This window comes from Triticum dicoccoides, chromosome 7A (genome assembly GCF_002162155.2).
Source record: "Triticum dicoccoides isolate Atlit2015 ecotype Zavitan chromosome 7A, WEW_v2.0, whole genome shotgun sequence".
NCBI lineage: Eukaryota > Viridiplantae > Streptophyta > Magnoliopsida > Poales > Poaceae > Triticum > Triticum dicoccoides.
In genome coordinates, this window is record NC_041392.1 from 426502342 (window position 1) to 426518062 (window position 15721).

A 15721-nucleotide genomic window follows, 5' to 3' on the forward strand; every position below is an offset into this window, starting at 1 on the left:
TTGGAATACAGTATATATTACACCAATATGAATTTAGAATGAGTTCACAACAGTACCTAAGTGGTGATTTATTTTCTTATACTAACGGAGCTTACGAGTTTTCTAAGTTTTGTGTTGTGAAGTTTTCAAGTTTTGGGTAAATATTCGATGGACTATGGAATAAGGAGTGGCAAGAGACTAAGCTTGGGGATGCCCAAGGCACACCAAGGTAATATTCAATGATAACCAAGAGCCTAAGCTTGGGGATGCCTTCTGGGGCATCCCCTCTTTCGTCTTGGTTCATCGGTAACTTTACTTGGAGCTATATTTTTATTCACCGCATGATATGTGTTTTGCTTGGAGCGTCATTTTATTTTCTTTTGTTTTGCTTGCTGTTTGAATAAAATACCAAGATCTGAAATTATTAAATGTTAGAGAGTCTTCACATAGTTGCATAATTATTCGACTACTCATTGATCTTCACTTATATCTCTTGGAGTAGTTTGTCATTTGCTCTAGTGCGTCACTTATATCTTTTTAGAGCACGATGGTAGTTTTATTTTGAAGAAATAGATGAACTCTCATGCTTAACTTATATTATTTTGAGATTCCTAAACAGCATGGTAATTTGCTTTGGTCATGAATTTAATCCTAATATTATGGGCATCCAAGAGGGATATAATAAAAACTTTCATATAAAGTAAATTTAATACTATGAGAAGTTTGATACTTGATAATTGTTTTGAGATATAAAGGTGGTAATATTAGGGTTGTGCTAGTTGAGTAATTGTGAAATTGAGAAATAATTGTGTTGAGGTTTGCAAGTCCCGTAGCATGCACGTATGGTAAACATTGTGTGAAAAATTTGAAGCATGGGGTGTTCTTTGATTGCTTTCCTTATGAGTGGTGGTCGGGGACGAACGATGGTCTTTTCCTACCAATATATCCCCCTAGGGGCATGCGTAGTAGTACTTTGCTTCGAGGGCTAATAAAATTTTGCAATAAGTATATGAGTTCTTTATGACTAATGTGAGTCCATGATATTACGCACTCTCACCCTTCCATCATTGCTAGCCTCTTCGGTACCGTGCATTGCCCTTTCTCACCTCGAGAGTTGGTGCAAACTTCGCCGGTGCATCCAAACCCCGTGATATGATATGCTCTATCACACATAAACCTCCTTATATCTTCCTCAAAACAGCCACCATACCTACCTATTATGGCATTTCCATAGCCATTCCGAGATATATTTCCATGCAACTTTCCACCGTTCCGTTTATTATGACACGCATCATCATTGTCATATTGCCTTGCATGATCATGTAGTTGACATCATATTTGTGGCAAAGCCACCATGCCTAATTTTTCATACATGTCACTCTTGATTCATCGCATATCCCGGTACACCGCCGGAGGCATTGATAGGTCTCCAACGTATCTATAATTTTTGATTGTTCCATGCTATTATATTATCTGTTTTGGATATTTATGGGCTTTATTATACACCTTTATATTATTTTTGGGACTAACCTATTAACCGGAGGCCCAGCCCAAATTGTTGTTTTCTTGCCTATTTCAGTGTTTTGAAGAAAAGGAATATCAAACGGAGTCCAAACGGAATGAAACCTTCAGGAGTGTTATTTTTGGAATGGAAGCGATCCAGGAGACTTGGAGTTTACGTCAAGGAAGCTTCGAGGTGGCCACGAGGCAGGGAGGCGCGCCCCCCACCCTCGTGGGCCCCTCGTGGCTCCCTTGACCGAGTTCTTTCGCCTATATATGTCCATATACCCTAAAAACATCGGGGAACATAATAGATCGGGAGTTCCGCCACCAGAAGCCTCCGTAGACACCGAAAACCAATCTAGACCCGTTCCGACACCCTGCTGGAGAGGGGGAATCCCTCTCCGATGGCCATCTTCATCATCCCGGTACTCTCCATGACAAGGAGGGAGTAGTCCACCCCCGGGGCTGAGGGTATGTATCAGTAGCTATGTGTTTGATCTCTCTCTCTTGTGTTCTTGAGGTGGTACGATCTTGATGTATCGCGAGCTTTGCTTTTATAGTTGGATCTTATGATGTTTCTCCCCCTCTACTCTCTTGTGATGGATTGAGTTTTCCATTTGAAGTTATCTTATCGGATTGAGTCTTTAAGGATTTGAGAACACTTGATGTATGTCTTGCACGTGCTTATCTGTGGTGAAAATGGGATATCATGTGATCCACTTGATGTATGTTTTGGTGATGAACTTGCGAGTTCCGTGACCTCGTGAACTTATGCATAGGGGTTGGCACACGTTTTCGTCTTGACTCTCCGGTAGAAACTTTGGGGCACTCTTTGAAGTTCTTTGTGTTGGTTGAATAGATCAATCTGAGATTGTGTGATGCATATCGTATAATCATACCCACGGATACTTGAGGTGACATTGGAGTATCTAGGTGACATTAGGGTTTTGGTTGATTTGTGTCTTAAGGTGTTATTATATTACGAATTCTATGATAGATTGAACGGAAAGAGTAGCTTCGTGTTATTTTACTACAGACTCATCAATAGATTAATCAGAAAGGATAACTTTGTGGTGGTTTCGTACCCTACAATAATCTCTTCGTTTGTCCTCCGCTATTAGTGACTTTGGAGTGACTCCTTGTTGCATGTTGAGGGATAGTTATATGATCCAATTATATTATTATTGTTGAGAGAACTTGCACTAGTGAAAGTATGAACCCTAGGCCTTGTTTCAACACATTGCAATACAGTTTGTGCTCACTTTTATCATTAGTTACCTTTCTGTTTTTATATTTTCAGATTACAAAAACCTATATCTACTATCCATATTTCACTTGTATCACCATCTCTTCGCCGAACTAGTGCACCTATACAATTTACCATTGTATTAGGTGTCTTGGGGACACAAGAGACTCTTTGTTATTTGGTTGCAGGGTTGTTTGAGAGAGACCATCTTCATCCTATGCCTCCCACGGATTGATAAACCTTAGGTCATCCACTTGAGGGAAATTTGCTACTGTCCTAGAAACCTCTGCACTTGGAGGCCCAACAACGTCTACAATAAGAAGGTTGTATAGTAGATATCAGGCCTCCACATAGAGTCATATTTTGTTCTAAGTATCGAGTTGTAAATCTTGAGTTGTAAGTAAATAAAAGTGTGATGATCATCATTAGAGCATTGTCCCATGTGAGGAAAGGATGATGGAGACTATGATTCCCCCACAAGTCGGGATGAGACTCCGGGTGAATTAAAAAGAGGCCATGAAAAGAAAAGGAGAGAAGGGACAATGTTACTATCCTTTTTCCACACTTGTGCTTCAAAGTAGCACCATGATCTTCATGATAGAGAGTCTCTTATGTTGTCAATTTCATATACTAGTGGGAATTTTTCATTATAGAACTTCGCTTGTATATTCCAATGATGGGCTTCCTCAAAATGCCCTAGGTCTTCGTGAGCGAGCAAGTTGGATGCACACCCACTTAGTTTCTTTTGATGAGCTTTCATATATCTATAGCTCTAGTGAATTCATTGCATGGCAATCCCTACTCCTTGCATTGACATCAATTGATGGGCATTTCCATAGCCCATTGATTAGCAACGTCAATGTGAGACTTTCTTTTTTTGTCTTCTCACATACCCCCTATCATCATACTCTATTCCACCCATAGTGTTATGTCCATGGCTTGCGCTCATGTATTGCGTAAGGGTTGAAAAGGCTGAGGCGCGTTAAAAAGTATGAACCAATTGCTCGGCTTGTCATCGGGGTTGTGCATGATGGGAGCATTTTGTGTGATGAAAATGAAGCATGGCCAAACTATATGATTTTGTAGGGATAAGCTTTCTTTGGCTATGTTATTTTGATAAGACATAATTGCTTGGTTAGCATGCTTGAAGTATTATTATTTTTTATGTCAATATTAAACTTTTGTGTTGAATCTTATGGATCTGAATATTCTTGCCACGATAAAGAAGATTACATTGACAAATATGTTAGGTAGCATTCCACATCAAAAATTCTGTTTTTATCATTTACCTACTCGAGGACGAGCAGGAATTAAGCTTGGGGATGCTTGATACGTCTCCAACGTATCTATATTTTTTGATTGTTCCATGCTATTATATTATCAACCTTGTATGTTTTATATGCATTTATATGCTATTTTATATGATTTTTGGGACTAACCTATTAACCTAGAGCCCAGTGCCAGTTTCTATTTTTTCCTTGTATTTGAGTATCGCAGAAAAGGAAAACCAAACGGAGTCCAATTGGCCTGAAACTTAACAGAGCTTATTTTTGGACCAAAAGAAGGATATGGAGTAAAAGAGTTGGGCCAGAAGAGTCCCGGGCTGCCCACGAGGGTGGGGGGCGCTCCCACCCCCCCTGGGCGCGCCCCCTGCCTCGTGGACAGCCCGGAGACCCCCTGCCTTGTTCCCGACTCCAACACCTCTTATATAACCCAAAACTTCGAGAAAGAAACCGAGATCGGGAGGTCCGCCGCCAGAAGCTTTCATAGCAACCGAAAACCAATCTAGACCCGTTCTGGCACCCTGCTGGAGGGGTGAATCCCTCTCCGGTGGCCATATTCATCATCCCAGCGCTCTCCATGACAAGGAGGGAGTAGTTCACCCTCGGGGCTGAGGGTATGTACCAGTAGCTATGTGTTTGAAATCTCTCTCTCTCGTGTTCTTGAGTCGGCACGATCTTGATGTATCGTGAGCTTTGCTATTATATTTGGATCTTAGGATGTGTCTCCCCCTCTACTCTCTTGTGATGAATTGAGTTTTCCCTTGGAAGTTATCTTATCGGATTGAGTCTTTAAGGATTTGAGAACACTTGATGTATGTCTTGCATGTGCTTATCTGTGGTTACAATGGGATATCACGTGATCCACTTGATGTATGTTTTGTGGATCAACTTGTGAGTTTCGTGACCTCGTGAACTTATGCATAGGGGTTGGCACACGTTTTCGTCTTGACTCTCCAGTAGAAACTTTGGGGCACTCTTTGAAGTTCTTTGTGTTGATTGAATAGATGAATCTGAGATTGTGTGATGCATATCGTATAATCATACCCACGGATACTTGAGGTGACATTGAAGTATCTAGGTGACATTAGGGTTTTGGTTTATTTGCGTCTTAAGGTGTTATTTCACTATGAACTCTAGGGCTGTTTCTGACACTTATAGGAATAGCCCTACAGATTGATCGGAAAGAATAACTTTGAGGTGGTTTTGTACCCTACAATAATCTCTTCGTTTGTTCTCCGCTATTAGTGACTTTGGAGTGACTCTTTGTTGCATGTTGAGGGATAGTTATATGATCCAATTATGTTATTATTGTTGAGAGAACTTGCACTAGTGAAAGTATGAACCCTAGGCCTTGTTTCATAGCATTGCAATACCGTTTGTGCTCACTTTTACCACTTGCTACCTTGCTGTTTTTATATTTTTAGATTACAAAGACCATTATCTACTATCCATATTGCACTAGTATCACCATCTCTTCGCCGAACTAGTGCACCTATACAATTTACCATTGTATTGGGTGTATTGGGGACACAAGAGACTCTTTGTTATTTGGTTGCAGGGTTGCTTGAGAGAGACCATCTTCATCCTACGCCTCCCACGAATCAAGAAACCTTAGGTCATCCACTTGAGGGAAATTTGCTACTGTCCTACAAACCTCTGCACTTGGAGGCCCAACAACGTCTACAAGAAGAAGGTTGTGTAGTAGACATCAGTTATTTCCGGTGGCATATGATTAACTACAGCATCTATTGTGTTATCACTGCCACTACATTAACAGTATAAAAGGTGACATTAAGTAAGAAGTAGCATCACATCACATCAACACTGCCACTAGATTAACATGCAGAACAATAGCATTAGTATTACTGTCATGAGAGTAGCACATGGTAAGTAAATGTGCAATCAAATTTGTGCAGTTCCACTGGGATGAAGCAATGTTAGCGGTGTGAGATTTAAGTGTAACTGCAAAAACACAATTCATGGGAAATAAAGCAAGACGTAAGCACTTCATAAAATGGTGGTGGCATTGCTTCAATATATCGATGGCACTAGAACATTACTTATAATGACATTAGGTGGCATTGCTTAATACTTCATGTGATTTTACATTAACGGTAGTGATATGGGCGTAGGGACAGCAGGGGCATAAAGTGGCGAGGCAGATGTGTTTGCCAAGAGCGACAAACACTCAGGCAGCATGTCTGCATTTGTCCCGTTTTTTATCTCCCCAGTGACATTTTCCTATGTGAGCACAGGAAATCTAGACCTGCTCATTCTCATTTGTGTTGTCCCCCAACACCCCTCACTTTATTTCCTTTTTAGACCAAGAGATAGGTCCACTTCCCCCCACCCTTCGCCATCCACCATGATTTCTTTGCCTTTTCAACCAAGAGACCGGTTGGGTAGCCAGTATCTACTACTTTCCCCTGTTTCCTCTTAGAACCAAGTCCTAGATTCCTGCTACAACTTTCCCAATTCTTCCATGTTTGAACCAACTCTTAGATTCGACTGTATGAACTAGCTTTACCTCTAATAATAGTAAAAGTCTAGGTAGCTTTGGAACAACCGACGGAAGTAGAAAAAGATCCACACGCAGCCACGTGGGGAGCTAGGGTAGTAGAGCAAGGTAGGTTTCGAAGGAATATATACCTCAGGCTCGTCGGCATGTGGCAAAGACGGTGTCGGGAGGACGCATCTTGGCCACAATACCGTAGGGAGGAAGAAGGGCTCGGAGGCCCTCCCAAGCCGGTGCTCTCTCGGAGAGAACGGCACGGCCGCCGATCAGGACGCGCGGGCAGCCATTGGTCTCCTCCCTCGCCGCCGACGACAGTGTGAATGTTGCACCTACACCCCTGTCCCGGTCGAGGTGGTCCGGCTGGATTTGTGACCAGCTATGAGCAGAGAGAGAGAGTGTGTGTGGCCACCTATGTCTTGCTTATATCTAGAGAGCATGAGAGAGTGGAAGAGAGGAACCCTAGTAAAGCAAGCGCTAAGGCCCCTGCTTATATATATATAGTGGAGTGATTTTGTTGTACCAGCTTCGAAAAATGCGCTCCTACATGTACCCGCGAGTGGGTGTGAGAGAACTAGTGCGTGCGTGCGCCGCTTCTCTTCGTGAGAGTACAATATACTATGCCCAAAGAACGTTCGCCACAAGAGTAATAGTATAAGTGTGTGACGTGTGAGCTAAAATAAAAGGTGCGCGATGTCTTTTGTTTTTTAGAAGTTCTGAGGGTAGGGGTGAAGAGCACATATCTGTGTGACGTATGCCTGCAGATAGACGATGGGTGCGAGAGGACTCGGGAGAGTCGTGACTCGTGAGGGTGCGTGTGTGTGTGAGAGAGGGGGCACGTACCAATGCAATGCATGTGTCCGTAAATCATTATCCGACAAACGTTCACCACAAGCCGTTTCCTGACGAACGCCGTAAGAACCATTAGATCGGCAACCGACAGTGTCAGTTTTGCCATGTCATTTAATAGAACAGCCACTCCTCCTGCACACAAATCTTCCACGTGAGTGTTAGCAACTGCCGTATGCTCCTCCCTCCGTTTCATAATGCAGTGCATATAGCTTTATTGAAAATTCGAACCTCGCAAACTTTTACCGACTTTTTGTGTACCAAAATGCACATATAGAATACCCAGTATATATCATTTATTCATCTTTGAGAGGTAACTATAAAGATGGGGGAGGAGTCTACAAAGAAAGACCGTCGTATCACCTGTAGCAATTTCAACCATCCTTTGGTGTGAAGGAATATCATAGGAACTCTATATGATATGATTTTTATAGGAGTTTTTCCTTTAGAGCCAATTGGTTCATAGGAATAGATTCATATACTCCACATTTCAAAGGAAATAAACATGATATCATTTTTATAGCTTTAGAGCCACTTGGTTCATATGAATGGATTCCTATACACCCATAATTTCAAAGGAAAATAAACATTATCATATATTCAATAGAAAAGTTCCTATGATGTGAACCAAATGACATCTCTTCTCTAATCCCTCATAGGAATTGAGATACATGTCATCTCTAGATTCAATAGAAAAGTTCCTATGATGTGAACCAAATGACATCTCTTTTCCAATCCCTACTCATCGGAATTGAGATACATGTCATCTCTTTCCCTACAACTTCCATGTATACATCTTCTATTCCTAAATAGATAGAACAACCCACTAGTAGCTTTTTTCCTTGACATGCAACTATGGCACAAGAACACGTCATGCATGCAAGTCATAAATCACATTGTCTTGTACTCTATGCATGCAAGCACCACATCATCAATTCGTGCATGTTACTCATAAGTTACTTCTTGCATTAAATTTTGTATTGACAATGTATGTGTTGGTCACGTGCACACATATGTAGTTCACATTCACATTTTTGTTAGAAATGTCATTCTTTTAACTGCAATACATTTTTTCTCTTTGTACTCCCTTCGTCTAGGTGTGTAAGTCATCTTCCGAAAACCAAATAATCCCAAAACACTTAGGCACGGTATATTACCTCCCTCCTCATTTCTTGTTTCATGACATATCAACCAATAAGAGATGTGGGCCGTGCATGCATTCAATGGCTTCAGACTTTCAAACATGACATGCGGTGGTTAATTCATTCCATGGAGTGCTATTAACTAGCAAAAAAACCTAAGATGACTTATACACCTAGAGGGAGGGAGTATTACATTTTCATTTTAAGCATACATTCACTTCCCATTAGTTATAGATGTTTATGGAGGAACTATTATGCATTATTTTGAGTAGAGTAGCAAATTTCACGCGGCCGCGGGTATATCAAAATGCAAGGCCCATGCATCATTGCCTTTTGATCGAACCTACGTCCACAATTTTTTGTACGTATATCTCCACTTGTCCCCGAACCCAAAATGCTACCTCGGTCCCGTAAAACCAAGCGGCCCACACATATTAAGGCATCGACTCAAACTCAATCCCTCTCCTGTTTACTACGACGTGGCCCCGCACGTCGTAGTACTCCTACAAACCCTATCGTCGTACGCATCGTTGGTTTTTTCTTTTATTTATGCTATTGCACCCTAGAGTGAAATGATGGTTTCTTCGTCCGTCCATCTTAATGCGGGAAAGGTGGGGCTTTGTGATTTGACCCCTCATCGCTCATTTACTACTACTGCGGTGCTATGACCGGCGTGCCCCAAGTCCAACCGCTACTCCGAACTTTCATTTGGTGCATCGCACGTGGAACAAGACGGTGGATGAGCCACATGTCGTCCAAAGGGGTCATGTTATGTGTGTCGCCATTTTGTGTGCGGACTGACCCTGCTTCAGTTGCTATGCCAACACGACAGGAGCAGCCTACCACTTGGTTTTGCTCCTTGGTGAATCCCGACTATATTGATCTAAAAAGATACTGTACTACCCCCTCCGTCTCGGTTTATAGGGCGTGCACGTAGTTCTAGGTCATCCATTTGACTAACTAAATATGAGTTACTATGTCACAAAAAGTATATCATTGGATTCTTAAGCGAATGTAGTTTCTAAACATATACTGTTCATCACATATATAGTCAGTTAAATTCTCAACCTAGAACGACATGCATGCCCTGTAAACCGATACGGAGGAAGTAGTAAAAATGAGGCGATTTTACCGAGGTGTCATGATGTACCAAGGCGATGCACGCCCCTCTTGAGGCAGAAGCAATACTACGTGGTTTTCTTAAAGGAGATGATGACGAAGCGAAGTGTGAAATAATGGTTGCTTCGTCCGTCTGGGAAGGTGAGGCATTGTGATTTGACGTCTCATTTCTCATTACTACTACTGGGGCGGTATGACCGGGGTGCGTCTCCCTGCTGTTCTGCACTGTTATTTGGTGCATGACACGTCGACCCGGTTGCTATATGTCCCACATGTCGACGAGAGGAAGTACAGAATTCATGAAAGCGAGCGTCGATGGAGGAGTACAAGACATGGCTTGGTTTTTGCTGCTTCGTGCGATCCATCGATACAAACCCCGACTAAAAAAAGGCGAGGGCGGGTCTTTTCCCGTGCGGCGGGCAGGGGAGTTTGGCATAGTCTGCTCGAGGCAACGAGGTAGGAAGGGAAATGAGCAAATAATGGTTGAGCGACTTAGTTTTGGGAAAATCTGATTTTACGGAGTACGTACCCACTATGGAGGTAGTACTACTTACTACTCCCTCCTTTCCGGTTTATAGGTCTCATCTAAAAAAATCATTTTCCATTTTATAAGTATCAATTCTACTAGTAGTAGTACCATCACATGTTTGGATTTCAAGGTGCACTAAATCACCCGATGAAAGTAGTGTCAAGAGAAAACTCACCAATGCATGTAGAAGTTCATGGAAATTTAGTGGTCATGCATGCATTCATTCTAATTAATGCCCCAGTAAACATAACTTCTTGAGAAAAATGAGTGTACTAATTACTTGTGCGAACTACAAAATTAATTCCACCACTCACCGTCTACCTTGGTTGGAGAGATTTTGAAATTGTGCCATAAACCGGAAAGGAGGAAGTAGTAACATAGCTTAGGGTAGCTTGCTGCACCACGGACTCCAAGGAAATTGTTGTAGTAGTACTACTCCTATATACCACTGTACTACTCCTACTACTAAAAGACATATATTTCAAACAATATGATAATCTCTCTAACCAACGTAGGGACGAGGAGTAAACGGAGGGAGTACTAGAAAGAAAGATTCACCTCATCCTGCGAGCCATCGCGCCCATGGGCGGGGGAGATGGCATACTAAGAAAGCTTCTCCTCGTTCTACGAGTTGACGGGACACATCAAAAGTACTCCAGTGTATAGAGCCTTGCCTCTAAGGTAGGCCCCACATTGTTTGCCTCTTTTTTAACATAACGCGTTGAAAATGCAACTATCCCTAGGTGGTTTTGGTAATTCCTAACAACATATAGCTCATTGAGCTTGCTATTTCAAGATTAATATTTCAGGAAAGCTCAATGATTGGCATGACATGGATGAGAAAAGTGGACCCCTCAAAATGCTAAGGACAAAAGGACTGGCTCAAGCTCAAAGCTCAATACTCTACATTTTATATTTTAGTGATCCAATATCACATTGAGTCAATAGGAAAAGCCAATGCTATCAAGGAGGGATGAGGTGCTGCGTAATGAGGCTCTTGCTCAAAATGCTTAGTGATATGCTCCAAAGCCCTCAACTACTTTCTCACATCCACATATGACCTAAACCAAAAGTCAAACCCGGCCCCACCGATTCTTTCTATCCGGTGCCACTGAGTTTAGATATCATAGCCACTGCCACAAACCCTAGGCAAATCGGTCTCACCGATAGGGATCTCGGTCTCACCGAGATGGGATTGTAATCTCTCTGTTTCCCTTCATAATTTTTCGGTCTCACCGAGATGAGTGATTGGTCCCACCGAGATTGCAATGTAAACTCTTTGTTTCCCTTTCGTAACATTTCGGTCTCACTGAAATGAGCGAATCGGTCCCACCGAGTTTACCTGACCAACTCTCTGGTTAGCTTATTACCAAAATCGGTCTCACCGAGTTTGTGTAATCGGTCTCACCGAGATTACGTTATGACCTAAACCTAACCATATCGGTCCTACTGAGTTGCATGTCGGTCCCACCGAAAATCCTAATGGTCACTAGATTTGCTGAATCGGTCCGACCAAGTTTATCAATTCGGTCCCATCGAGATTGGCAAGTTGTGTGTAACGGTTAGATTTTGTGTGGAGGCTATATATACCCCTCCACCTCCTCTTCATTCATGGAGAGAGCCATCAGAACGAACCTACACTTCCAACTTACCTTTTCTGAGAGAGAACCACCTACACTTGTGTTAAGGCCAAGATATTCCATTCTTACCATATGAATCTTGATCTGTAGCCTTCCCAAGTTGCTTTCCACTCAAATATTTTTTCCACCAAATCCATATCCTGTGAGAGAGAGTTGAGTGTTGGGGAGACTATCACTTGAAGCACAAGAGCAAGGAGTTCATCATCAACACACCATTTGTTACTTCTTGGAGAGTGGTGTCTCCCAAATTGGCTAGGTGTCACTTGGGAGCCTCCGAAAAGATTGTGGAGTTGAACCAAGGAGTTTGTAAGGACAAGACAAGATTGTGGAGTTGTTCCACTCGGTCACACCGATAGGGTCAAGCTATATATATCCCCAGGCCAAAATTTGGAAAATTCTCCGAACCCCTTCGCCCGCGCCCAGCCTGCTCTGCCTCCCTGGGTCTCTGGATCATCCTCCTCATCGCCAGCTGCCTCCCGCCACTGGTCTCCGCCGCCGTCCACGGAAATCGTCTACGCCATTGCTGCCATAGCAGGTCCATCGCCGCACTTAGGGTGTGGACTTGATCCTTGTGCTAATCTCACTCCGATTCCTAGCTCATTGTTTTGCCATGTATCTTAGCCACAATTGAGATCACTCTATCCAGCGAAATCACTCTGTAGTTTAGTTGTGGATTGAAAATTTAGGGTTAGGTTTCTGCCAAAATCATCTCGGACCAACCGAGTTGTTGAAATCGGTTCCACCGATCTGGCTAAGACATTGCACATGTGATTCTTGGTCTGACCGAGAATTGCAAATCGGTGCGATCGAGTTCAATTCTTTGTGAAACCCTAGCAATCTCGGTGCCACCGAACTATGACTCGGTCTGACCGAGTTCACTAGTTTAGGTTCCAAAAGCTGGTTCGGTATCACCGAGTTTTCAAATCGGTAGATCCAAAATGCTTTCTGTGGAAAACTAAAAATAAGCTTTTGACTCATTCTTTTGCAAAAACCTCTACACTTTGTGATGCTCATCCAATCTATCTCATCTATATCAATTCACAGGGTCTCATGTCAGTGTTTGCATCATGTCAGATCAGAGTGACAGTCAGAACAAGTCTGAGGAGCAAGTTCACATGAGTGAGGGCACTAGTCCCTCTAGCAGCTATGATGATGGAAGCAGGAGTACACCCAGCAACTTGCCTAAGGTAGCCACCTAGGCTAGAAAGAAGAGAACCTCAGATTCTGAGGATGAGGACTATGTGGTTGTTGAGGAAGAGGCCACCTCAAAGAGGAAACTTCTGAAAAAGGAATGTGGCACTGCTGCTGCAACTAAGCCAGGAATGAAAACAAAGATGCCAGCAAGAAGACAGCCCATGTCTAAGGCAAGGAAAGTTGCCACAGGAGAAACAATGGAGTTCACTCTTGAACCCAAGGAAACTGGAGATGGTAAGAAGATGAAAGAAAGGGTCAAGAAAACCATTGCCAGAGTAATTGGGAAGCCCTCAATGATGGAAGATTAAGAGGAAGAGGTTGCTGCACCAGCACCTAAAGCACAAAAACTTATGGGAGATGCTATAAGATCAGGGGCTGCTCCATCTAAGCCCAAAGAAGCTCCCAAGACAGCTGCTCCAAAACCCAAAGCTGCAGCCAAGAGGAGTACAAGGAATATTCTAGCTGCAGAGAAGAACAAGGCCCAGTGCCTGAAACTGCTATAGAAGAAGATGATGAGTCACATGTCTTGAGAAAGTTGAAGCCCAAAATTCCAGATCACAATGATGCAAATCCAGTAGCTGAGGACATGAAGCTCGGGAAGGATGCAGGACTCAGACAGTGGAGATTGACTGATCCCTATGCAGTCAGGAGAAGAACTGATGTGGACTACAGATTCCATACAAAGGAACAACAGGACTTCTATGAGATAGTGTTGCTTGACAAGAAGCCTATAGTCTGTGATATGAGATGGGTGGACTGGGAGTACATCAGGGAAAATGAAGAACACTATCCTGGAGTCTATGATAGTTTCAAGTCTTGTGGAGTAGAGAACTTTCTTGGGCAGAAGCTCACAAAGTGGAATGATGAGATTATCATGCAGTTCTACTCCACAACTCATTTCTACCCAGATGGAAGGATTGTCTGGATGTCTGAAGGTACTAGGTACCAGTCAACAGTAGAAGAATGGGCAAAATTGATCAATGCTCCTAAGGAGAATGAAGATGACTTCGATGTATATGCCAAGAAGAAGAAGGATCACAACACCATGGCACATATGTATAGAGAGATCCCAGACGCTGCTCTTGAGACACGCAAATTTGGATCAGTACATTACCTTCTATCAGGTTTGCCAACAATCAACTAGATCCTCAGGCACACTCTACTGCCAAAGTCAGGTGATCACAAGATGATCAGAGGCCATGCAATTAACCTGCTTCACATATTTGATGTGCCTCAAAAGTTCAAAGTCATGAGCCTAATTGTGGAAACTATAAAGAGAACAACTGCAGATCAGAAGAAAAGTTGTGGGTATGCCCCATAGATCCAGGAGCAAATCAACTCCAAGATGGGCACTGGCACATATCTCTTGGACAAGGATCATATGCCCATCTACCCAGACTTTGAGGACAGCACTATGGTAATGGATGAGAATGAACCATCTTCTGTGCAAGCACAAGCAAAGAGGGAGAAGGCAAGGACTGAAAAGGCTGCAAAGATGCCAACCATTGATGAGGCATCTCAGTATCTTCTGAAGAGCAAGCAAGATCAGCTTGGCTACTTAATTGCCTCCACTCTAAGGATTGAGAAGGGATTTGCCACCCTGACACAAAACAAGGAGAGCTTGGAGAGGATCATGGAGCAGAAGTTCTATGATTTAGATGTGAAGGCCACTAAGATACAGTCATTTGTTGAGCAACTTCAGGATGAAGTGCAGGAGAAGAAGGGCAAGTCTACCACTGATGCTTTTGCTAGAGTGCCCAGAGGACAGAGATCTGCTGCAGTGCCAGTTACAGACACCAGAGCAACTTCATATGCACTAGCTATAGCTTTAGTGCCACCAGCTCCAGCACCCACTCCACCGGCTCTATCTACATCAACGGATGCCTTCGTCCTTGGAGTTTTATCTACACCAGCACCTGAAGACCAAGCCTGAGAGTCGATCTAGCACTATGCATTTTTATGAACTTTTTGGTAACTTGTTGCCAAAGGGGGAGAAAATGTATAGATCATAGGCTTCGAGAGAGTGTGTTGCTTTTTGTTCTCTCTTGTTGTTTGGTGGTTGAACTTTGTTATTTGCTTGTTTGAGATACTTTATGCTTTTGTGTGATACTTGGATGATCATGTGTTTGATCATATGCTACCTTAATTCTTGTTGGATGACATTATCCTTTTATATCCCCATATGATCATTCACTTTGCTTGGTGATGAGTGCATGTATTTAATTATTATCATTTTGAGCGCTCCACCAAGATGTATGTGACATGGAAGAGTAACCCATGATCCTAAATTATTGTGCATTTGCAGTCAAAAGCAAATCTTAAACTATGCACAAATTTAGGGGGAGCTCTTGCTTTTCACATACTTCTCAAAGCGACAATGTTTTTCACTCATATTATCATTTGTCGAAGCTTTGATCTATATGTTGTCATCAATTACCAAAAAGGGGGAGATTGAAAGTGAAACTATCCCTAGGTGGTTTTGGTAATTCCTAACAACATATAGCTCATTGAGCTAATGGTATTTCAAGATTAATATTTCAGGAAAGCTCAATGATTGGCATGGCATGGATGAGAAAAGTGGACCCCTCAAAATGCTAAGGACAAAAGGACTGGCTCAAGCTCAAAGCTCAAGACTCTACATTTTCTATTTTAGTGATCCAAGATCACATTGAGTCTATAGGAAAAGCCAATACTATCAAGGAGGGATGATGTGTTTCTTTATGAG